We start from the raw sequence: 27,941 nt of genomic DNA on the forward strand, positions 1-27,941 counted from the left end.
CGCACACATGGACTTTTGTTAAATAATAGTATAGATTACTTTCATAAATATATCAGACTAAAACAGTGAGAAGACTGTCATCTCTCTTTATAGATACCACTAGGTATCATTAGTATAACTAATGTACGTTATAAACGAGTAGTAATATGGTATAAACCTTTCCAGTTGTTGTTAGGAGAGTCAGTAGCTACCACTACGAGAGCAGAGTGAAGGTTTAATATCACACGTGTTTGTTTTATCAGGACCTATCCTGGTCATTAGACGTAATAAAAGTAAGTCTCAGTTTCAAGCAATAATCGATGATTTTATCGAAGCTTTTTGATAATTACGACGCAGGAAATTTGAGGGTTACTTCATGTTTATTAACGGCTGCAAAATCAGTCTATGTAATGTTGTTAACAAATCAAGCAGTTTAGATTATATACTGCTCATAAAAAGCATTTTAATTAACCTGTAAAGCCTCAAAAACATGCAAATTTCTGAAACCTTATTAAGGTTACAGGTTAGCATGTATATAAATATACTAGTGCAAAGTTTGTCTGTTTTTATATTTGTATTTTTATAATAAAAATAATTTGTATTGTGATACCACAAACAGTGTACTGAATTTGGTATTTATATGCATTGTTGGATCACATGGCTCACCCAGACCTAATTTACAAATTTCTGCTGACTGCTTTACCTCCCTTTTCTTGGGTACATTTAATAAATGCACCTAACTATAACGATAAATATTTTTCCTCAGATCCAACCTCTCCCGAAGACTGGAAAATTATGGCTCTTCCCTACTCACACGCTCTGTTGCATCTTATTATCATATATTAAATGCACCCATTTCCTCTCGGTGTCCAGACCAAGGACGCCAGGTACAACAGGGTGGGATAAACAGAGCAGTACTCTACCTAATGAGGGTGTTTTGTTTTCGAACGAGAAACGAAGGATGTCGGTCTTCTATATCAGATTGTCTTATAGGTTAGTGTGACTGTTTTGTAAAATAAATAACGTTTAATTCTGGAAAAATACTGCGTGTTTAAGGCAGAAAGCTGTCGTATTTTGATATAAAATACTTGAAAAATCATGCTGAGGGAATCATTCAATTTTCATTATGCTTTTTGTTCTACACTTAATATACTTCTTTATAGTTGAAGTCTTAAAACATTTCTTAATAAGTCTTCGAAACATTATCGATTTTATTTGAAAAGTTGTTTTTGTGCTCAACTCGTTACGGGTATCGAAACCCGATTTCAAGCAGTTGAAGTCCACAGACTGTGACTCTGAGGAGTAGTCTTCTTCCAAAATAATATATAGATATTGGATACTGGGTTTACCCGCTGAATAGAGGAGGTTAAAATACCACAAACGATGGCAGTTTAGTGATATATTATCAGGACATTTCTGAGTAGAGATATATTATATGTATTGTAAATTTATACGGGTCAAATAACGCTTTTCTTTGTTTTTTACCTACAATTAACTTTTATATTTAAAGATAAAAGTGAGAACTAATTTTTAGTCTATGTTAAAATTGTAGGTTCAAAATTAACTTTGATGTCACTTGGATCCCTGTTCTTATTCAATGAAAGTATTTAGAAACTACGATAAAGCACATTCGTTCATCTGAGCATTCAATTGTTGCTCGCTCTAGTAAACAAGCGTTAGAAAACGAAATCAACTTCAAGGACCATTAAAAGTTATTATTTATTCAAATTAGTGTTTGGAAACCCGAATCCATGACATCATGAGCAACGAAAGGACATTCAACATATCAGAAACAAAGGCGTGTGAAAATAACTTGAGAAGCTTTGCACTCATACCTATTAAATGCTTGTTTTGAAGTATATGTATTGTAAAAACACCAAAAACATGTAATGTTTACAAAGAACGGCTCTTCTACGAAAAAAAAATGATTGTTTTTCTAGGTGACGCAAAAAAAGACTTATTCAACTCATCGAGGGTCCAATAAAATGAAAAAAAAATAAAGCCAGTGTGATTCAAAACACTGAACATGACATAAATCTTTTAAACTAGTTGAACCGTGGGACAAGTTAGCGAGGTTATGCTAGAAAATATTGATATCAGCGATGGATGTTATTGCATTCTAATCATCAACTGCTTTTTTTAAGACATAGCGTTCTTCTGGCCTGACCAATATTTTAAACTAGCTACATTAGTTAGAACATTACTCTTTAGTTCTGATCTACGTAGGTAGTTTTCTCAAGGGTTATTAACATAATTGGCTTAAATTAACACTTTGATGTTGATATGGTTTCTTAAAAAGAACTCTTAAACTTTACGCAGAGATACGTTATTAACAGTTTAAATAATTTTGGCTTTAGCTGCCGTTCAACGAAAAAAGAACAAAGTGAAACACGGAACAAAAACGAAAGATGAAGGAACACTTTTATCGGTTTCGTAAATTTAGTGTTACAACTAAATATATAGCTCATGAGATAAAAAGAATCATATTTAGTCAAGAATGCATGCTATTTATTTTCTCAGTTAATTTGTTTGTTTTTTTCTTCTGATGTTTGATTGTCGTCTTCCATATAATTGTGTTGCGTTTATGAACTCGTACTAAACATTTAGTACATCAGTTCACAACTGATCACACACGCAATATTTCGTGCATATTCTACGCGGTGCCTTATTTTCTAGTAAACGTATTGTTAAGCGAATGTGTCAAGCGACAAAAAAAATAGTTCGAAAACATATTTTGAAGTAATCCAGTATTGATCACAATGCAGAAGAAAAATTAATTTAGAGAAGCATCTTTTGTATGTCCACAAGTTACATAAAACTTTGTTGGGTTAAATATATATATAAGAAGGTCGAAACGTTGTTCGATCCTCTACATAAAAACATTTTCTCAACCCATACCAGCCGTTTTCTCGTCATCACAGATTGTCGAGTTAAACGTGTATTTGATTATTTCTATTGCTCTTACAGAGACGTATACGAGTCTAATCGACAAACCCGACGTTCATGGCCTAGCATTGCCAGGTGGTTAAGGCACTCACCTTATAATCTGAGGGTCGCGGGTTCAAATCCCAGTCGCACTAAATATGCTCGCCCTTTCAGCCATCGGGGCGTTATAATGTCACGATCAATCCCACTTTTCATTGATAAAAGAACTCGTTGGTAAAAGAGTAGCTCAAGAGTTGGCGGTGGGTGGTGATGACTTTCTGCCTTCCCTCTAGTCTTACACTGCTAAATTAGCGCAGATAGCTCTCGTGTAGCTTTGCACGAAATTTAAACCAAACCCGACATTCATTTGACGTTGTTAATTAATGCTAATTCAGCCTTACAAATACGTTTATATCAACGTATGTATATTTACGGTTAAAAACATTGCCTCAAAAAAGAAATAACAGAAATTTTGCTTCAGTTAAAACTTGGGGTTTAACAAATAAAACCATACAGTTAAAAATTTAAACTTGTTACAAACTTCCTCCTTCCCATTCGTTATTATGCTTGAAATACTGCTGAACTGTGAAAGGTTTCTTGCATATATTACGGTCACTTCCATTGTGTTGGAAGTCAAAAGGTAAAAACGTCTGTAATTATAGGTTAAGTTTACTCTCACATGTACTCGGTCTAACTGGGAACAAGAGACCAACTGTCTGCTTACTTTTACAGGTATTCATAGAACATAAGCAAATTAACTGCATGGAACAAACCAATAATTTGTCTTTACTTTTCTAAAACTATGTCAGTCAAACCATCGTACAGAAAAATCGATGTCAGTTTATGTAGACTATGTTTCAAGTTTGAGGGTTACTAAAAGACTATATATATACATATAAGGGTTAAATTAAGGCAGAACACATGGTATAAAACGTAAATTAGACACTATTTTTAATTTAAAGCACTTAACAGAGTCGCCCTTTTCATACACGTAAAGAACTATGACTTCCAAGTAAGCAATGAAAACTTAGCTGCTCTAAAACTATATAAAAGCATAAACCGTCGGGGAAACAAACCGTGGTTCAGGATTCAGATATATTTTTTTTAAACTAAGAATGTGGCTCCGGTACAACCTTCTCTCCCAACTCCAAAAGGGTTTGTAACAGTTATACTTAACTGATTAATTATTTTCGGAATATATGAATGAAAACTGAAGTAATTAAGAAAAGTACACGTTTGAAGCTGTAAATATTGTTAGAATTACTTTGGTTTGATGTGAATGCTGCTTTGAAAAATATAAATCAGTTTCAACTTATGAAGCTGTTTATGTGACCAAATATTAAACAGACGTTTTTCAGCAGATTATGCTGTGTTTTTTTAAAGGAATAAATTTTAATTAGTATACTATTAGTACAATTAAAACAGAGTTATCTAAAATAATTAAACATAAGTAATAAAATAAATGTCCACTTAATATAATTTAGAAATTGTGATTCAAGTAAATATAAGGTGGAGTTAAGTTGGTGAATGTGATCAGTTAGATACATGATAAAGGGTATATAGTAATTATGGACTCTAGTCAGTTAAACATAAGATATAGATGATGTAGATCCAAAGAGATATAATAAAAGTCATGCGGAATATGAACTCAAGGTTTTTTATTCTATTTTCGTTAAAACAATGAAATTGAAAGCGAATCTAGTTCCTACATTTTTGCGACCAAGTTTCGTTCGACAACGCAGAGTAAGGTTTTGTTATATATATATAGAGAGAAATTTTACTCAGGAAGTGAGTACAACAACTAACTAAACGTATACGATAATTCAGAAACTGAGACTGTTTCTATTTACCTTTTTTTTTCTCTTGATCCGAAGATGTATGATTTTTGCATACGTAAACTCTGCTTTGATTTGGTAGCTCAAATCTCGCCAGCAAAACAGTCAATGGTGACAGCAGACGTCTGGTTCTATGTAGTGTGTAGTAAAATACTGAAGATCAACATTATTTAAATCAATAGATACTGGTACAGAAACCTGATACTGAAGTGGAAGATATACAGTGAAAAATCTAGAAACAGAGATTATAAACTTAGTGCTAAGACTAAAATATGCCGCAAGATACTAAAAGTATTTTACAAGTAAAAATATAACATTTTATTGTTAACGATTTCCTATATCGCTTTATTTTTGGAACAGCCTAAAATGCAGCATTTACAATTTCTATAATTCTTTACTTATTTTCGAAAAATGTTTTTTAAGTTTTCCTATTTTGCCATGTTATTTAAATTTCGTTTGTTTTCAATTTACGTTTCAAATGTTTACCTTGAACTTATTTTCTTATTGGTTCTGTTCTTGTTTCTTGTTATTCAAGTCCATAGCTCAGTTAGTTGTTTGTTTGTTTTTGAATTTCGCGCAAAGCTACACGAGGGTTATTTGCGCTAGCCGTCCCTAATTTAGTAGTGTAAGATTAGAGGAAAGGCAGCTAGTCATCACCACCCACCGCCAACGTTTGGGCTACCCTTTAACCAACAAATAGTGGGATTGACCGTAACTTTATAAAGCCCCCATGACTAAAAAGGCGAGCGTGTTTGGTGTGACGGGAATTCGAACCCGCGACCCTCAGATTGCTAGTCGAGTGCTTTATCCACCTGGCCATGCCAGGCCTCATAGCTTAGTCTATTCACTGTTGTATTTTATTTAGATAATACTAGCGATTCGAAAAATAACTTTATGTCATGCAGACAGGTGATCATTGAACATGATGTCAGAGAAACACGACATAACACAAACTTACGATACCTTATAACTCAAGCGTTTTCGTAAGGTGGAACTTTCTTCTTCAGGGGTAAACTATCATTTTTTGGAGGTGAGTTATAGGGTTTCGTATTTTAACGCAAATAAGCATATTAATACTTTACCTTTGCTTCCATTAATTTTTATGTGGAGTAAAAGGGTGTAAGGTAAGGCCAGTCTAACAGCTCCAAAGATTTATCCATAATATTCAGGTGTATTGACTATCAACCAACTACAGGATTTCTACTTTCACTTCACTTCCCTGTTGCTTGAATACCAGTTAAAACGTTACCTGGCTAACTTCCCATACTTAAGGTGAACTTACAATTATTTCTACAGCAACAGGAATAATGCTTCTACAGTTGCTAAACATTATACACTGAGCAGTTAAACTGTAAGAAATTTAATGACATTCTTAACCAACCTGGTGTTCAAACAGCGCAAAATAATAAATTTGAAAAATTCTATATTCGTACTGGGAAGCAGAAAAAACTGAGTTTATTAATATAAGACACTTCTGCCATCTTTCGTTAGACCTGTTCTGAAGTTTGCATTGATTTTAACTTTAAATACAATAAAGCTTATAAACGTATGTTGGTTAAAGAGTGGTGTAAGTTTCTTTCACTCCTGTAAAACAACTGAATAGAGAAAAGACAACTGTTTAGAAAAGAAACTCATCAGTTAATTGTGAAAAAAGAGCTGCTGAAAATATATATGGTAATACTTTAACACATTCAGCCGACATTACTAACAGTAAATTGTTATCATTTGCTTTCGAAGTTTACAAAGCCACAAGACAATGAAAAATATTTAACAATGATACAATGCATATTAATATTGTACTTTGTCATATAATAAAGCATCTATTAATATTAAATTTAAAAATAGAACCTGTTCGTATAACAGTCTTTAAATCCACATACACATGGATATATAGCACAATCTTTCTCTACTATGCAGATCATTGATAAACTGTAAAAACTAGTACACACAGCTATACTAAAAGATGCATGCATATAAAAAAACATTAGTAAAGTATGCATATATACAATAAATCGTTACACATTACTCAAAGAGAAATACGTATATATATATATATATATATATATAAAACCCATGGTAACAATACGTGAAATTTTTTTAACATTTAACTTTTCACCAAAATGTATACAAATATATCGATAACTTCTGTTCTTGTTGTATGTACGTGTGACTACTTCTCAGAGTTGGGTGGATCTTCACCAAACTTGGTATGGAGGCTCATTAGGTCCATGCGGAGTTACATATAAACCTTCAATTTTGCGTTTGTGATTTTTATGAAGGTGTGCTTTTTTACAATTATATATAAAGGAAGCAACTTTTCATATCTTAAGATGACCTTTCATTAATCATGAATTTACATAACTTCGTCGAGAGGACAGTTACTCCAGCTAGTACTAAAATAAAGACTGATAAACACGTGTCTCATTATTCATGCAACATTAGAACTCCCAAGACAAAGGTTTGGTGCCTTGATGTCAGATGTCGCATGATGTAGTGTAGGCTAAACTATGGAATAATTGGTGCATGTACGACTTACAAAATTATGTCTTAATATCCTATAACGATTTTGTTTGCCATGATTCATCAAGCTACCTGGTTGTACTCTACACTACTTAAAGAGTCCAATGTATTACAAAATTGAGGTGCACTTCGTCTTTTTTAAATCTTAGCAGAAAAATCACTTTGGTTTGACTATTGTGATTCGATTGATTTATAATAAATCATACCAAAGAAGTACTTGGACAACAATATAAAATACATTCTGTAGTCAGTTATGCCCCTAAAGTTTCCGAAACTTTAGCCACCTTTCACCTCTATAATATTTACCTTCCATAACTTACTGTAGTGAAACTACCATACTTCAGGGTACTTCTCAATGTCATTAAACGATACATATTCCTCCATCAAGCAGCATATTACATACCTGGAGTTTTAAGCACACTACGATAAATACAATGCCAGTAACTGCTTAAGAAACGAGATCCTGAAACATCCGGATACTATCCTTTTTAGTAAAAGTCGAGTTTGAAAACAAAAGGTCAAACAAATTTTCATTCGTCGGAGGTTCAGCTTGGGGTATGGATTAAAAAGTGCCATAAATATTTAGTTACAAACTTGAACCTGTACTATTACATTTCATCTCCTGGGTAATAAAACTTCACCTTAACCAGGCAACATTTCTACATGCTTTGTATAGTTTTATGTATTTTATTCCCCGCATAAATCTTATCTCTGTTAGACCAATACATATAATTGTACTGTTTTAATTTCTGTGGCAGTAAGTGACACAGATTACCCTTTAACCCTGTTCCTAGAGTTTCACAGTTCTCTGGCTGTAACATGAATAGCCCCCCGTTGGTTACAACCAGCGGTAAGTCTACGGATTTACAATGCTAAAATCAGGGGTTCGATTCCCCTTGGTGGGCTCAGCAGATAACCCGATGTAGCTTTGCTATAAGAAAACACACACACATACATATTAATGGAGTTCAGAATTTAGTAGCTGTAGGGGTTATAGAAACCAATTCCTACACATAGTAGTTAACATTAATCCCTTACTTATAGCTATGAATTCTTCCAGATAGGTACAACTTAATGTTATCTGGTTAAGATTACAAAGTATCAAAGTAAAACTCTCACTTTCTGCTAACTATAATAACACGCTCATAGCCTACGTTTTCATGCACCTTTGATTATACCTTCCACTGAAAAAAATGTGAAGAAAATATTAACTAAACCTATTTTATTATAACATATTTCACTGTTAAAAGTGAAATACTCTATAATAACCAAATAAAACATTGCGTATCAAGTTTATATATTTTTATGATATTTAAGCTAACGTCACGAGATTGACTCTCTGAGATATTTCGATTCTATCCTATTAAAATATTTTCACTACACTGACCGCAGAACCACAAATAAAACTGTGCTTTCTCTTAGAGTTTTACAGTAGATATCTCTTAGATAGTGTTCCAGGCTGATTCATTCTTATCTTAGTTATTTGAAACATTCAATCGCATGCTCGTAATTAGAGCAACTAGCACTACACATTTGATCAGTCATTTCCAGATGGAATACAAGGAAGGATATTACCTCCATATGATGCCTAATGGCCACTGGAAAAAGACATCAGACTAATGTCACATACCATATACATATATATGGCCTTCCAGATATTTCCTCCCCTAGAAACAAAAGCTGTTTCTCAGATGAATTTCATTGTACAACGAGCAGTTAAAGTGAAAAACGTAACGATAATTTTGACCAACGTGTAAAAATAGCACAAAAAAGTTAAAATTTTCTTTATTAATAATCTGAAGCAGAAAACGCCCCCACAGCTAAAAGATGGAGCATATTTGGCGGGACGAGTATTCGAACCCGCGATTCTCGGATTACGAGTCGAGTGCCTTAACCGTTTGGCTGTCGGGCAGTTTGTTTATAAATGACATTCAGTTCGTCGAAGAAAAAGCTCAACAACGATATATCATACGACATAGCTATATATACTCTTCAAAAAAAGAAACGCAAAAGGCAAAATATGAGACAAATTGTTAACAAGTTTATTCCGGGTAGTTCTGTATGACATGTGTGAAACTTTGCACATTCACTGCTGAACATCCAAAGTCTGCAAAGGCGAAGTCCACGCTTACTAGGTGAAGTTTAACGTCACTCAACGTCAATAACGAGTATGCCCCTCGTGAGCATCAATAACTGCTAGGCATCTCCTGCTCATGGAAGCGATGAGATGACGAATCATTTCTGTGGAATGGCTGTCCACTCAGCCTGCAAAGCTGCTGCAAGCTGAGGTAGAGTCTGCGGTTGAGGTTGTCGCAGACGTCGGTCCAACTCGTCCCAAAGATGTTCGATGGGGTTTAAATCTGGTGATCTGGAGGGCCAGGGAAGAACGTTGATGTTGTGGTGTCTCAAGAAGACAGTGGTGAGTCGGGCTGTGTGAGGACGGGCGTTGTCATGTTGAAAAAACGTCGTTGACGTTCACCATGATGGGTTGCACATGGGGCCTAAGAATCTCGTCGACGTATCGTTGAGACGTAAGATTCCCTCGAATGTGCAAAAGGTCTGTTCTGGCATTGTAGGCGATGGCAGCCCACATCATGACGCTGCTATCACCAAATCTGTCAACATCATGCACACAGTTTGCTGCAAATCGTTCACCTCGGCGACGGTAAACACGAGTCCTTCCATCCTGCCTACGAAGCATAAAACGTGATTCATCGCTGAACCAAACATGCCTCCATCGTCGATGAGGCCATACCCGATGTGTCCGAGTCCACTGCAGCCGTGCTTGACGATGTTTCTGGGTGAGGATGACGCCTCTGACTGGACATCGAGGTTGGATTCCTGCATCTCGTAGACGGTTGCGTACGGCCTGATCGGAAATCCTACGCAGCTCTGGTATGGTTGAGGCAGTAGACGTCGCAGTGGTGGTCCTATCCCGAAGGTGACGTAACCGGATGTTGCGATCTTGTGCGGGCGTGGTCACACGAGGTCTGCCAGATTGTGGACTGTCACGAGTTGATCCATGTTGTTGGTGACGATTCCATGGACTTGTGATGGTGCTTGGGTGGACATTCACAGCTCTGGCAACATCTGATCGAGATTCGCCTGCTTCCAAGGACCAATGTCGTTGTTGCGTTGTGCTTCAGTCAGTCTTGGCGTAACTGTATTGTGTGTCGGTGGCTTAACACTGAGCTATGGAAACCGAGAACCCGTCACTTTTATAGGGATTTTGCACATGTTGCACTTGCAGAACATGCAGATCTCTCAAACAAATGTATTGGACACGCATGCGTTCTGGCGAAAAATCCGATGTTTTCCTCCGTTTTCAAAGTGCACAACTTTTATTGTCATTTTGGTCTGACAATCAGTGCCTTAACACGTGTAACATCACATACTCTGAGCTTGTAACGTTATTACATATATTTCTCTTTAAAATAACAAAAATATCCCTTTTGCGTTTCTTGTTTTGAAAAGTATATATTCTAAAAACGGCCGGTATGGATATGAAAACTTTAATTAAAATAAATATTTTAATTAAAGTTTTTAATACCATATAAAGATAATATATTTTAATTAAGCCCTTTAGTTTTACTACCTATACCAGCCGTCTTTAGAACACATTTTTACTTCAAGTAGATTTCTCGTCACCATGAATGACAAAACTTTATATTTTTTTTACAAAGTAAAAATTTTAACTAGCGTGTTTGACTTTATTTCAGAAACTTTCTTGCAATGCTAGACGTAGCGACTGCTTTCCATTGAAGTAAAGTGGTTCCACGTCTGAAAATCTTTGTTATTATCCATGGGTTTGGATGTAATCTAAATTGCACATGATTGTACCTATACTTTATTGAATTTGTTTTAAGATTTCGTGAATGACATGGTTAGTGACCATCTTGATTACTTGGGGACAAAATTCAATTAAGGACAGACTTGAAACCACCATGACGTGCTCCACACTTTTAAACGTAAATTAACAACTTTAAACCACAACATTGCATATTTTTAGAGATTATGAAGGACAATTTGAATGAGACTGAACTGGGTGTATGGCCGTCAGTATTACTAACCCTACTATCATGCATATTATCATGCTTTTAACCCCTTGTGAACAATTTTGCATCACATTGTTGGACTAGCACAGAATAGTGTCCGTTAGGCTAGAAGAAGCTATCAGCTCTATGTCTCAACAATTTATAACAGTGACAGGTAGCTACGTCAGTGCTTAACAATGTATAATATTTAGGCGTGTTTGTTAGCCCGCAACTGCTAGTATGACCAAGACAGTTACTGTAGCCAATCTGATAATCTATGAGGTAACTGTAAACGTTTTATAACTCTTCATGTAAAAATTTTTAAATTCACGTAACTTTCAATTTCTGCGAAATTCTGCTCAGAGTCCAACGCAACAAACTACTATAATATAATCTGTTTGAAAAGGAAATAAAAATCTGCAGAAATCTTTTACCTAAGACATACAAATACACATACATCTCTGAGCGATTGAGGGACTACACACACCATACATATATATATCTGTTCACATAAATGCGCAATCATTTCTTTTTGATAAAACACAAGAATCTGACAAAATATTCGTTTTGTGGAATTACTTTGCAATGCCATAGACCCTAAAATAGTTTGCTACCAGTAACTCTCTCTCTAGTTCCGTTCGTTCACTATTGATTAAATGGTTCTGATCTTGCATACCTATATGTTAGCAAAATAGGTATTATCATCATCTGGCCAATCGGATACTTCAGCCACCTGCGCCCCTATGGCAACGTCTGTTTCTGTAATTATTGTCAGTGCCTTCTTACTCGGTGTTATCCGAGTGTAAAAGTTGAAATTCATCATTCGCCTTGTCGTCACCTATAACACTATGTTGTGAATACTATTTAATTAGTGGTAAGCTTTGGCTTGCCTAACATCTTGGATAATGTCTTATCTAATCCAATGTAACAATAAAATATGGAAGTTCTTAAGTTCACTATCAATTCCGTGATTAGAACTAAAAAATAATGTAACGGAATGAAACATGCTCTCCCTTTTAGCTGTTGACCGAGGGTGATGATGACTAGCTGTCTTTTCTCTAATCTTAGACTGCTAAATTAGGGACGACTAGCGCAGATAAATCTCCAGTAGCTTTGCCCGAATTTTCAAAACAAATAAACAAAACATGAGCTCTTTCGTTCCATAATATGCAAACAAAAAAACATAGTGTAATTTTTAATGTTTAAAAAAGACCTAGGATGACCACTAATTACATGATAAGATATTACTGTCCTATATCTACATTTAGAAAAATAATGAAAAGTAAATTCAACATGGAGATGAATGACATAAAGGCCGCTCTCATAATTTTGTTAGGTTGTCCAGAAATAAATGTAAATATTCTCACGATGACATTTAAAAACTGAATATTGTGTAACTTTTCGGTGGGTGGTTGGTTTAATCTAACTTTTGTCGCTTCGTAGTAGCTTTTCGTCCAAATTTGAAGTCGTAGAGGAAAATTAGACGAAAGTCCTTCCTGTCCATGCTGCCTTGGGGATTACGAAATTTACTCTGAGTAGAGTTGAAACAGCAGCATGGACAGGAAGGACTTTCGTCTAATTTTCCTCTACGACTTTAAATTTGGACGAAAAGCTACTACCAAGCATTCGGTCATTGTTCTGTTGTTGAACATACAGTTTAGCGTTGGTTTCAAAGGTTTCGACATGGAGATGAATGTCTTGAAGACCACGAACGTCGTGGAAGGAAGCCATTTTTAGATGAAAACACATTAAAAGAAGCAGTTGAGACAGACCCTCCCACAACAGTACGTGAGCTTGCAGAAAAGCTAGGCACAAGCAAATCAAGCATTGCCAACCACCTGAGTGCGTTTGGAACGACGAAACAGTTCGATAAGTAGGTTCCACATGAGCTGACTGAAGAAAAATCAGCGTTATGAGACCTGTCAAGGATGACACTCCAAAAATTGAACGAATTGGAAATCGAGGTTCTGCTTCATCTACCCTATTTCCTAGGTCTTTCCTCTACAGATTTTCATTTTCTTAAGCACTTTGACAATGTTTTGAACAATAAACGCTTTCAAAACCAGGCAGCTGCAGAAGCTTTCAGAGAGTTCATTGACCCTAGAAACTCTGATTTCTGCAGCAGGGACATAAACAGCATCGTTACATATTGACAAAAGTGTGTTGAAGCAAATGGTGCTTACATTGATTAAAGCATGTTTTACAACATTATTTTACACTTCAAACTTCGCAGTTCAAAAATGACATTTATTTCTGGACAACCTGATAGAGAATTGATATAACACTGAGAAGAATTATATGTACTAGACTTCTGTTATTATAGAGTATAGACACACATATTAAATCATTTGATTAAAACCAATTAAGAGTTAATAACGCTAAAACTTAGAGTTCGATACCCGAGACAGGTGAAGTACAGATAGTCTATTGTATAGCTTTGCGCTTTACAACCAACAAACATTTATATATATATATATATATATATATATCCCATATTTAATTCACGTCGTTTACGAGCTTTTGTGTTTGTTCGTAAACTCTTCACATAGTTCTGGAACTAACTAGACCAAACTTAGAAAACTTGCCAGAACTTTATCCAGAATATCCAGGCATGATATAGGCCTAGCAGCAGGTTTATAAAGTAGTTGTTTCTCATACCTCTCGGAATGCCAGGGGATGCTAGGACTGAAACTGTGTTTAAACTGCTACTTTCAAGTAAGCGGGTTCAAACTTGTCACATGTGTTCATGTATCCTAGATGAGTGACTAAACATTTCTTTTTCTTGGGAAGGGGGAACTTAGTGCAGCTATAGACGTAACTGGAAATAATGGAGGAGCTTTATCGTAATCACATTGGGCATATTGTAGAATAGTTTTTTTTATCCAATAATATCTCACTGAATTGTTTGTAACTTATTTTTACCACAGGAAATTATTTAGATGGAAAAAATAGATCAATAGACCCTCTTAACCAGTCTGATACTTTAAAGTCGACCTTATTACTTTTCAACCTTTTTTGAAAAGAATATTTTTCCTTGTTGTGGATCAGAAGTACAGTTATCACCACTAAGTCTTTTACTTTCAGTTTTATTAATAACTAAATATAAATACAAGCGTCGTGTTGTATAATTACTAAAAATTCGTTTATTACTTGTCGTACCAACAAGAAAAATTTTAACAGATAATCATCTAAAATATATTGCAGGCTTGTTTGTTTTTAATTAAGCACAAAGCTCCACAATGGGCCATCTGTGCTCTGCCCACCATGAGTATCGAAACCCGGTTTTTAGCGTAGTAAGTCCCCAGACATACCGCTGAGCCACAGGATAGGGCAATTTTCTTGAACTTATTAAGTAAAATAATTATTCGTTTATTTATTTCCAAAATTATTTTCTGTTAACTAAGTAAAATAATTATTCGCGTTTATTCATTTTAAATTTTGCGAATAGGTATGCAAGATTGATGATTTTAAAATGCATTTTAAAATTATTGATGTGTTTTACGTATCTATTTGTCAGAAAATTTGCTTAGTACCACATTTCTCCAGGCTAAAACAAAAGTCATATACATATCTGCTCATATAACTGCTCATAACAATACTTTAATGAAGAGTAGATATATATATATCCGTGACAGTAAAAGAGATAACGTCTTTCATTTTGTGAGATAAATTTCACAATATCTCTATTGTTACTATGGATACAATGTTAACCTTAATAGCGTTCATAGTGAGTTTATTCTTCTTGCATAAGGTATTACATTAAATTAGAAAAGAGATTTCCGTCAAACATCTAAATAATAGCTTTGTTTTAAGCTAGTAGTTCAGAGGTCAGTTATTATGTATTTGTTTTTCAAGCACAAAGACTCACAATGGGCTAGCTGTCTATGTCCACCGTGGGAATCAAAACTTGGTTTTTAGCGTTATCAGCTCCCAGACTTACTGCTGAGACAACGGGGTCAAAATGGTATTATGTGATTGTTAAATACAAAACTATAAAGTGGGCTATACATGTTCTCTGTTTACCGCGGGTGTCGAACCACGAATTTTAGGATTACGATTCCTCTGGTTTACTGCTCCCACCCAGTGGCACAACGGTATGTCTACGGACATAAACGCGATAATCCTGGTTTAGATACCCGTAGTGGACAGAGTACAGATAGCCCATTGTGCAGCTTTTGTGCTAAACTACAAGCAAAAGTCGATAAATTAAACAAGATTTCTGACATAAAATACTAGGGGGTAACATAAAGTAACAGTAATAGGCCCGTAACAAGATACAGATGTTACTTGCGCGTGCAGGTGGTGTACCAGCGAAGACACAGGTGACTAAAGCTTTCGAAGGCCTAACCGCTGAAAGCGTCGATTTTACTTTAATATATGTATCAGAAAGGGTGGGGACTGTCTAGTTTAATAATGATACTTATCTCATGAAAGAGGGAACTCAAGGAACTAGAAACGAAATATTTTAGCAATAGGTAATTATTGTCATCACAAAATAACATGGATTTTTTTTTTAACTATAAATATATATGTATATATAATAACAGTTGTTGGTTTTGTATAAAATCATGTTTTATCGTTGCGATTCGTCTTGTAAATGTATTTGTCTATGTATCAGAAGTAAATATTTTTTTCCATAAAGTTTTACTGCTGAATGTATTATATATATTGTTTAGACTGACAATAACAAATAAACAATATGCATGAACTCTGTATAAGTAATGCAAAAGTTTTACAAAAAGTAAGTGTGATGCTAAAAAGTATAGAAACGAGGCAGCAATGAATACACAAAATTATATACAAAATTACCAACATAAGTAGCCAATAACTACTGAGTTAACTTTATAAGTTTATGGTTATTAACTACTGTAAGACTGTGTGGCTGTGATGACTACACAAAATTATATTCAAAATTACCAACATAAGTAGCCAATAACTACTGAGTTAACTTTATAAGTTTATGGTTATTAACTACTGTAAGACTGTATGGCTGTGATGACTACACAAAATAATATACAAAATTACCAACATAAGTTGCCAATAACTACTGAGTTAACTTTATAAGTTTATGGTTATTAACTACTGTAAGACTGTATGGCTGTGATGACTACACAAAATAATATACAAAATTACCAACATAAGTTGCCAATAACTACTGAGTTAACTTTATAAGTTTATGGTTATTAACTACCGTAAGACTGTATGGCTGTATTTAGTTGAAATGTTTCGATTCGAGCTTGAATTGTGAAACTGACAAGAATTCAACATTTAGTTATAGATAAAACTTGTTCTTGGAAATATTTCTTTACTTATATAGTGAATTTTGTATGGTTTTTATTGTATTCATCCGCACCATGTTTTTGTTTTTCTCGACATTGCTATTTGGGTTTCATGTATTCATCCGCACCATGTTTTTGTTTTTCTCGACATTGCTATCTGGGTTTCATGTATTCATCCGCACCATGTTTCTGTTTTTCTCGACATTGCTATCTGGGTTTCATGTATTCATCCGCACCATGTTTCTGTTTTTCTCGACATTGCTATCTGGGTTTCATGTATTCATCCGCACCATGTTTCTGTATTTCTCGACATTGCTATCTGGGTTTTATGTATTCATCCGCACCATGTTACTGTATTTCTCGACATTGGTATCTGGTTTTCATGTATTCATCCGCACCATGTTTCTCTATTTCTCGACATTGCTATCTGGTTTTCATGTATTCATCCGCACCATGTTTCTCTATTTTTCGACATTGCTATCCTTACATTATAATTGTTGTAAATTGCTTATAACTTTTTCACCCTCATTTTATTTTAAACAGTTTTGTTGAAGTAGGTGTCGCATGTTTTATTTTTATAATTAAATGGTAAAATATATTGTTAATATCACATCAGTTTTATCAGTTTCTTCATTGTATTTGTAGAATGATCTCAAATATTGATATTATACAATACAAGTAGTTACAATACGTTATTAATCATCACTAGTCATAATCTTGACTTCTTGGGATTTAATGTTAAGGAACCTACAGTAAGAAAAGAATGTTTGAAAAATATACACCCACATCATTCCTGTATTCATGTTTGTATTCCTTTCGGCACTGCCATCCCTACATCATTTTACATTCACAAAATGATTTTATTACTCGTTTTCTGACGTTTTTCTCTTGATTGTAATTAGTGTATTCTGTGAATGTGTGTACTAAAATATAATATAAATATAATAAAATATAATATCATGAGTTCTGATTGTTTTCTTTTACTCTTTCATTTCATACATAATATAGGGGTTAACTCCTTAAAGACACTGACTGTATAGTGTACAAAGCATTGAATATTCTACATGATACTTTCATTAAACGTTTACCTATAATTGGCTGGTTATTCTTGTTTTACCTTGTACTTAAGCTTTTGAAAGAAACACCATATTTATATAAGAAAACTCACTTCAATGGGTAATGATAACATTGTTTACACTAGAGTTATGACTTTTTTAAAACTTATATTAGTGCGCAAATTGACAACCTGTTCTCTGGTACTCTCAAAATGCTTTTCTGTCATACGAAAACCATTGAGAAGAACTTCACAGATTTCTTTTTGATTAGTGTGGGAAAAAAATGAGCACTTTGACTCTAGTTTACTCTTAGTTCCCCGTTTTAGCAACACTTTTTAATGATACTGAGAATCTACAAGTTGTGAAACACTCGATAATGGCAATGAGGTGCTTAAATAAAGCCATAATTCAGCTTTAGCTGCAAGCATCCTAGAGTAATAAATTGAATACGGAGCCAATGTATTCTCGGCAGATCCCTATATATTGAGCTTAATGATAAAAGTTGTTGAAATTAAAATCTGATGAGGGTTATACAGATTGTTGTGACTGACAGCTAACTTCTAAAAAACGTTTTTAGATATAATAAATATTTTACTGATATTAATAACTTAGCATTACCAAAAATCAATAATTTTACAGCTAGACCGCTAGGTTGTTATACTAACAAGTTTTCGTAAAGACTTCATACATAAAGTGTTACAACTGACAGTGAAGTGTTGAACAAAAGGTCTGGTTTCTATTGATAAATTGTGATTACTAGTAAATTAGCATTAACAAGCGTTCCTGAATTCTATAGATATATTGTTAGACTGTTGACAGCAAAAGTAAAAGCTTTATTAAAAATATTTGAATTTGGTAGACATTTTTTAATATTGCGTGATTAGCATCTGAACTTTAACAAATATATCTCGATTTCTTTTAATCAGACTGATATAACCTAATAACGTAAGAGTGAACTTAGATAACATTGTATAAAAATATTTCAAACATTATATCTGCAATGTTCTGTGCTGATGAGATCTTTTACTCAATAACAAGGCACATCAGATTCATTGGAATACGATGAAATTGATAGAGGTTAAGACGTTGTTTTTTTATTATCACACTGCATAAGCAACAACTTTATTATATGAACTAGATAAGCATGGTGATATATGTTATTTTTTATCACTTTTATTTAACTCATTTACAAGTCAGAATTAGGGTTAGAATCTAATAGCACATTATCAACGTTAACACTGACAGCAGAGCATGACCTAACATATCTGGTTTAACCTCAATGGATTGTTGAATGCTTCAATGCCGTGACTTGTAATTCAATTTTAACTGAAATATTGAATTTTGTAAGTAGATTAAGTTGTCGTAATAGACAACTGAATGTTGAATTTTATAGTCAGACTGACTGTAACTCTGACAATTGAGTGTTTACAGCAAGACTACTTACACTGACATCTATAAGCTTGTCCAAAACTTCTGGATTTTATGGATAAATTGTTGAAATTTATAACTAGGTATTAACAACGAAACGTAGATTTTACCAATACGTTGTTAGAGAGTTAAGACTGGCAGACGAGGGTTCACCAAAAGGCTTGGATTCTACACAAGCAAACACATTATTGATATTGATAGTTTACCAGCGTCCCATGTACCTGGATATCTTCGGTAGCTTATTAGAAATGGCAGCTGTGGGTTATTCTGTGTCCTTCAATACCATCAAAAACTGTGTGAGTACTAATCTACTTAACTAAATACACTAAGACTTGTAGCTGAGCGAGAAAATTAGATCTACTAGATACCATAAAATTCTGGTACCACTAACAACTTCGTGTCTAATGGCCAAGATGGTTGCTTTGCCAGAAGTAATTTATACAGTATAAGGCCAAAGTCAAGCAAAATTCAAAGAACCAAAGTTATGCATGACTATTACTACAGTCACATGTGATACTCTTCTGGTACTGAGTGTATCCTATCATCTAGATTCTAGAACATTATCTGTAGACAGTTAATGGCCTAGAAAGGATGTTAGCTATTGAATTTTTAGCCATTATAGCTTCCTTGCTACATTGTTTATCACACAATAGCAATAAGCTTTGAATAGTCTTGTCAGATAGGTGGTACCTAACTTCATTGAGGTATTGTACCTATTAATTCTTCCTAACGCAAACGTCTTACATTTTTATAATCGTTTAGATGTGTGTAGGTACTTCAAGAAGCTGAAAAGAAAAACCTTCTTTAAACAGTTGCAGCGACAAGTGTAGACTACATCTGCTTGAGCAATTTATTTGAAATTATTAATTAAAATATGATTGCAAATGACACTGCTTCTTCAACAGTTAATACGTCTCTTATACCAATGCAATGTCAAATGGACTTACTTGACAAACCTTTAACGGTTTTGGTCACAAAAAAATTCTTGTAGTTTGCAGCAGCCGAAAGGAGACGTATGTTTACTACGATTGCACAGCTTACTAACGTGTACCAACAAGCCTTGAATTCATCTTGGTCTATAGCTCTTATTTTAATATTTGTAATAGCTTCTTGGTTATACCACAAATTGTAACAATGTGCTAGACATCACGGAGTACAGGACTGTCAAAATTTATTAAGAGATGCTACATTATTTAGTTCTTCATGCATACATACTTTGCAGGAGTCTTAGGGACGAGAGTATAAGTCCTCCATAGGCGGAGCGATACGTTTGTGTGCTTACAACACTGAAAAACGGATTTCGAGATCCGTAGTGAGCAAAATACAGATAGTCCATTGTGCAGTTTAATGCTTAAATAAGAAAGAACAAACTTTACTTAAAATAATGATTTCCTTAAATACTAAATCGTGCTATTATAAACCTGTAAAATGAAGTAATGAAAGTACAGATTTCGATCCGGGAATCTCGTTTTGGTGCTATCAGTCAGTCTCTAGAATATTTATTTGAAAGTACAATATCAAAAATTCAAAATTTATTCTTGGTCAAACAAGTCTATATGCACTTATTTAAACTAATATACTTTATAGTTATTAAAAGGCTATTATACCATTTAGTAATAAAAATCAAAAAAAAATAGTGCAAACAAAAACTCATTTAAACAGTTAGCAATATTCATCACTTTTACGTCACGGCTAGAATAAATATAACAAGAAATTGAATATTAGAATACTTTATAATACACCTCGTGACAAAAAGAAGAAGACGCTCTTCATTTGTTTTGTTAATTTTCGTACAAGGTTACTTCAGGGCTAATTCTGCTAACCGTCAACATCACCAAGCGCTAACTGTTGAACTATTCTTTATTCATGAAATGTGAGATAGACTGTCACATTATAACACCTACATGGCTAAAATTACGAGTATGCCCGCCGAGAGGGTTTCTAACTCGCAACGCGCATATTGTGTATCCAACAAAGAAACGTTTTTATATTAGTTTTCGCAACTGGCATACAGAAAACAAATCTATACTAAGCCTAATAACACATCTTTCACTTTTCTATCTGATATATAATATATATCAGCATTTTTCTTGGATTCGGTATTTATCACTATTGATAACACATTGTTGCTTATAAGTAATTAGTACCTAATGATAGTGTTAAAAATATTTGGTCACTGTTTCTGCCAATATCCGAAGTTCAATTCCTCGCATAATGTGGCTTTTCTCCAAAAAAAACAACAACATACAAAGCCACCGTATCTTTATCAAGTGAAAGTTAAACCATCATGGCTAAGTTTATGTAGTTTCATCTTACAGTTAGCCGTTGTTTGATGTCATATTATTTATTCAAGCTTTAATGGTTGAAAAATAGACGAAATTTAGCCAATAATTGGGGCATTTCACTGAGCTTATTTTATATTTTTAATTTAATTTTCAGCATATATTAAAACAAATGTTTCATGCTTAAAATTTAGCAATGATAATTTATAACTTATGTACTTTCACACAATGTCGCTAACTTAATAAATAGTAACTTCATATTAATTATAAACCGTTTAATTTTAAAAAGTTCACTCTTACTAATCTTATGAAGATCACCTAGCAGGAAGTGTATTATTGTAGAAGGCATTACAACTAAACGGTTTCACAAGGCATTTATGGTAATGCGTTGAGTTCTAGTAATTGTTTTTTGGTCTACAATAAATAATTTTTTGTTTAAAACAAGGATACGTAAAAGTTTTCGACAACAACATAATTTCTTAAGCCAAGTAAACATAGTGTGTTTTTATCTTAAACATTTATAGTTGTTCAACATAAATTATCACTACTTTTGTTCACGTCACTTCAAACTTATAAACTAAAAATAGATGTCAGTTATGTTTTGCCAGCCAAAAAGCTGTAAAATGGACTATTTGCGGCGCATCCAAGACTCGGAGATCGAGCCTTGAATTTTAGGGTTACAAACTCTGTAGCTATTTGAAGACCAAAATAAAAGTTTTAATACCCATACCAACCGTATTGAGATACATTTTTACTTCCAGTGGGTTTCTAGTCATCACGACTAAACGCATTCCCTGCTGTGTGGAAAGTAATAATTAATTCATGTAACTGGTTAATTATTTGTGCCTTTAAATTCTAAATCAAAGTCCATAAAGAAGTGTTAATGTGACTTATTTCAGAGGCTTTTGTATCCTTTATGTGGACCAAAAAATTCTGAAAACAAACACTTACTTATCTCGAAGGACAGTTTCCAGTTACCATGTAAAAATTATGGTGTTGAGCTAGTTAGTTCTTGATCATGGACTTTAACACTCACACATAAGTAGTGGATCATGTTTATTTAAAGATCTGTCTTTTAGAGATGTAAATAAAGGGTTTTATATGATGTCACAAGAGAAACGAGATTAAGTTACTTTTCTGTTGATAAATAAATTCAAATAAATTACTATTTCTGCGACTGGACGTCACCCAGTGTCAGTTTCACAAAGTAAAAGACTCAAGGTTCGGGATGCGATGTGCTACTGAACACTCCCTGCCTTTTCTGACTTTGGAAACACTATAACTGCGAGAGTAAATCTCGTTTTCTTGTTAAACATATGAGTGGCCGACTGGTTTCCTCTGGTTAGCACCTTTAAGTTAAATATGACTGTACCTAAACCTTAAGAAACTCTAATCTGGCAGTTTAGCCTACTTGCCAGTCGGGTTACAAATACTAACCTGTTTTTATATAGACGTTTATATTGTTATTTGTATATTTGTTACCGTTCAAGAAATAATAAATATTCAAATAAACAGTATTTTCTTGTTTGTCTTTGAATCTATGCTAGCTGTCCTTAATTTAGCAATGTAAGACAAGGCAGATAATTATCATCACCCACCACCAACTCTTGGGTTACTCTTTTACCAACGGAAAGTGGGATTGAGCGTCACTTATATCGTCCCAACGGCTGAAAGGGCGAACATGCTTGATATGACGGGAATTTGAACCTGAGATCCTCAGATTATGAGCTCTCCTAATCACCTGGCCATTCCAGGCCTAGCATTTTGTTCTGATAACAGGAACGAAATTTATATTTCAATTATTTTTTTTTTTTTTTTGCCAGCGGTTTCTATGTCAACATACACATTGTTGGTATTTGTACGTTGTTGACAGTTGAACAGTTAAAGTGTTCTATATCTATATGTAATACGTTAAGAAGGACAAAACTAAGAGAGCTGTGATGAAGAGTGGGTGATAGGCAATGGTGACGTTCGTATATATTATCATGTATTAGAAAGCTGTATTACAAGTAGCTTGTGAATTTATTAGATTTCTATTTCTGTCTGCATGTATTAGAAGCTGTATTTCCAGTAGTATATGAGTATATTAGATTTGTAATACCTGTCGCTTATGCATGTACTATAGAGCTGTATTACCTATATTGTGTAAATGTATTAGAGCTCTATTATCTTATAGCCTGTGCAAGTATTAGAAGAATGTATTCTCTGTAGCTTGTGTATGTATTAGATCTGTATTAACCTGTATTGTGTATCCGTATTAGACCTGTATTAACTGTAAATTGTGCATGTGTTAGAGCGTTGTATTATCTATAGCTTGAGCATAAATTAGAGAGATATAATTTGAGGTCTGTACATGTGTATAAGACGTGTATTATTTTCAACGTAGCGTTACTCGTGAGGTAACGTGTCTTTGAGAGGTGTTTTGGCTGTAGCATGTTCATATTTTCGAGGGCGCGTCCGTCACTGCAGGCGAGGTTTCCAGGACACATTGATATACAGTACATGAATATAATAAAATGTACTTAGTCAAGGTTATAAGTCACCTTCATACCGTTCTACGTTTCATTAACGCCTTTAAGCAATATTAATTTTCAAAGCTAAATGGAGTTTCGCAGTTTGTAAAGTATTTTAAAAAACTGTCAAAACTAATTCATAGTAAGGCCATTAATAGCTACATATCAAGGGCACGATAGGTGAACTTCAGTTTAAAGATTGAAGAACTTTGTGGACTGCATCTGTTTGTAAAATTCGTGGACTGCGTTTTGACCTGTTTGCACAGTTTATACTACGTTTCGAGCTGTCATAATTAAACATGGAAACAGTGTCATGACTAATATATAGACTTATAGCGCTGAAAATTGGGTTCTGTTAGTCATGATGGTCACATCACACAAATAGCCATCTATAGCTTTGCACTTAACAAACAAATCATAATATGTTTTTGACTCGTCGGTGGTGATAGTTTGTTTGTTTTTTGAATTTTGTGCAAAGCTGTTCAAGGGTTATTTGCACTAGCTGTCCCTAATTTAGCAGTATAAGACTAGATGGAAGGCAGTTAGTCATCACCACTCAGCGCTAACTCTTGGGCTACTCTTCTACCAACGAATAGTGGGAATTATGTCACGTTATAACATCCCCACGGCTCAAAGGGCGAGCATGTTTGGTGCGACTGGGATTCGAACTCACAACCCTCAGATTACGAGTCGAACGCTTTAATCTACCTGGCCATGCTGGGCCTAGTGGTGATAAATCCTGACGTGTGTTTCTTAAAGAAACTAAGAAGTATACGAATATAAGGAGACATTAATATGATGGGTTTCTTGTAGAAAATAACAAATTTTCCTATTCAACTTGTCAATGTTGACAGAATACGACGCGAAGCGTTTCTGAGAGACTAACAGAATATTGTAATTCTTCTAGTGAAGTATATCAGTGTTATGATATTTCCTACGCATTAGAAGCCAAAACTCGATCGATTTCATATAAGCTAATCAAACGACCTATTTTTGTTTAGTAGATTTAAAGACTGATGCATGCTTGACATGATGCCTATTTTAAATAACACAAAAAATACCCATACCTCATTCAGCGATATGTCTGCGGACTTACAACGCTTAAAACCGGACTTAGATATTCGTAATGGGCACAACACAAATAGTCCATTGTGTAGGTTTGTGCTCGATTACAAACAAACAAATAATTTAACGACTCTATAATGACTGATATAATGACTAAACAGAACATAGCCAAACTCATATCTCTTTCAGAGAAATTGATTATTCTCTACAGAAATCTCATTCATATAGTTAAATGACTGAGCTTGACCAAAGATTGTAACACGTAATCGTCAAAAGCATAATGCATGTGTTTAAGGAGGGAGCTACAGTTGAAACTGAATCAAAAATGTCTGAAGTGCTCCAAAAGCAAGAACAAAACTAGGGAAGTGGGACTCTGAGACATGCTTCCTAGGGAAATATGCATGGATAGTGTGAAAAAGTGGGCCGTTTTTGATCCAGTAAAATCCAAGATATAATAGAAATAGTTAAAAAATACAAGCGAAGTTAAAGTAAAAATAAACTTATTAATACACCAACTCACACGATGTTTCGGATTTGCTTTTATTTTTTTAACTCAGCTTTTTAACTTTTTTACATCTTCAACTACGAAATTCGTTTTAAACCTTTATCTGTTTCTAGATAGTCATTATTACAAACTTAAAAACTAAGTTGAAGATGGTAAGTTCAAATCTATCGCAACTTATTGGAAAGCTGAAGTGGATGCTGGTCAGCAGAATTTGAAGGAAGTGGGATCCTAGTTCCCCTTGTCCAACATTGTGTACCATTTCAATTAAAAATGAACCATTGTTCACAATCATTTAATATTATACTATTGCTATTGAGTATAGAGAACCAACCAACTTGTAGTTCTGTCGAAAAATTTCACGTTTTTAAGGTCCAACCTTATATTCCTGTTCCTATTTGCATGTGCTCAAATTTATACATTTGTATAAATAAATTATCCTTTCATGCACACATATATAATATTTGTGGTGACTCCATTGACGAAGAAAATATCCAAACATTATAGCTTTCCTGGTAAACCTAATGAGAACTAGAACACACAAATCTGTGTCTTAATTCCTCATTGAATACATATAAAAAGAACGTATTAATTACGAGAACTATTACTTTTGCAAATGAACTTGTATATACAAGACGGTCACAATTAATCAAAACCTTCTTTGGTTGCTGATCTGTTAAACAATGTTGTGGAGGCTTAATAAATCATATGTAAATTTGGTTAATTATATCATTCAGGAAACAAGAGTTTACTATGAGAGAGGTCCTGCTAGTTACCAATAAGTTGTAATTTAGGAAAAGAAGCAGAAATACAAAGGTATAGTGTGCATACACAATGACAACGATTCTTCATGCACCATGTTTAATGCTTTGTAAAATTAGATATCAACGTGGTTGATTTCTGCATAAATTCTATCTTAGTTTAGAAGCGTCTTTTTGACAGATTTTTAAACTCAGGCAATACTGTTAAATTTTCATGACTTATAAAAAATAAATCTGATAATTAACCTTATTTATAAATAAGAGTGCCTATTGTCTGACTTCTGTCTTACGCTTCTCATAAATTTCATTATTTTTGTGCCCAGTGATTTAGCGCTAAGTCTAAAGCTTATAAAGCTAAAATCCCAGGGTTTGATACCCGTACTAGGCACAGCACAGATAGCTAATTGTGCAGCTACACATTTAACGACAAAAAACAATATTTTTTCTTATTTTACAATTTTTACATGGTGTATTTCTTAGTAAATTATTAGCATTGTTAGCTTGTTTCTTTTTTAATTTCGCGCAAAGCTACACGAGAGATAACTGCGCTAACCATCCCTAATTTAGCGGTGTAATACTACAGGGAAGGCAGTTAGTCATCACCACCCGCCGTCAACACTTGGGCTACTCTATTACTAACAAATAGTGTATTGACCGTCACATTATAACACCCCCACGGCTGAAAGGGCAAGCATGTTGGGTGGGACGGGGATTCGAACCCATGACCATCGGATTACGAGTCGAGTGTCTTAACCACCAGGCCGATTATATTAGAATTATTTCATTTTAGGTAAGTGCATTCTCAAACCTTTCTCTAAAAATTGATTTTGCTTGGACAAAAAGTTGTTGGATGGACGTTTAAATGTATTATCTATTGTTTTCTGAACGGCTAGCTTAATGCCCTTCAAACATTCGTTTTTCATTTTGACACACTATTTGTAATCTATTTTTTTTCAGATACCAATATCAACGGAAGAAGACGACAACGTCAAATCACCACAGTAATTACTATGGTTACGAGAATATCGAAGTAAAAAGTCCACTTTGTTATGGGAGCCTTGTTGGACTCATAACACGCCATTAAATAGGCGTGGAGAACAATATCCTCAAATTCTTACCAACACCCATGCTTTGGGCTCTCAAATTAATAATCATAATTAATACTTTAGATGGCGCTTAGACCTTGAAGATGTTAGAAACAATATTTTGCCCTTCTCTTTATGTAATCTTTAGGATCAGGATTTTTCGTTGGTTAACAGCAATTTAAACACAACAAACATGTAATGTTTTTATAAGTAAATGAAATCCCGAGCGAATTATCATAAATACAAATGAATAAATAATTAATAACGTTCAACTTATTGAATGATTGTAGTATTCTTCTACTATTAACAATTCTATAACCGTGTTGGTTTTAGTTTGTTTTGGAATTTCGCACAAAGCTACTCGAGGGCTATCTGTGCTAGCCGTCCCTAATTCTGCAGGGTAAGACTAGAGGGAAGGCAGCTAGTCATCACCACCCACCGCCAACTCTTGGGCTACTCTTTTACCAAAGAAAAGTGGGATTGACCGTCACATTATAACGCCCCCACGGCTGAAAGGGCGAGTATGTTTGGCACGACTCGGGCGCGAACCCGCGACCCTCAGATTAAGAAGCGCACGCCTTAACGCGCTAGGCCATTCCAGGCCATTGGTTTTAGAGATGTCCGATAATAAAGACTTAATGCATTGCTATTTCAATCTAAGCCTTTTAAAATCCAGGT

At 34.3% G+C, this 27,941-nt stretch overlaps 1 long non-coding RNA gene across 1 annotated transcript; it reads left to right on the top strand.

Moving 5' to 3' along the window:
- Window positions 1–141: 141 nt before the first annotated feature.
- On the top strand, window positions 142–27,384 carry LOC143250663 (uncharacterized). The gene is made up of 3 exons (XR_013028291.1): window positions 142–272; window positions 746–972; window positions 27,136–27,384. It is a non-coding gene; the product is annotated as an uncharacterized LOC143250663 (long non-coding RNA).
- The last annotated feature ends 557 nt before the right edge of the window (window positions 27,385–27,941 follow it).

The sequence above is a fragment of the Tachypleus tridentatus genome, chromosome 5 (genome assembly GCF_004210375.1).
Source record: "Tachypleus tridentatus isolate NWPU-2018 chromosome 5, ASM421037v1, whole genome shotgun sequence".
NCBI lineage: Eukaryota > Metazoa > Arthropoda > Merostomata > Xiphosura > Limulidae > Tachypleus > Tachypleus tridentatus.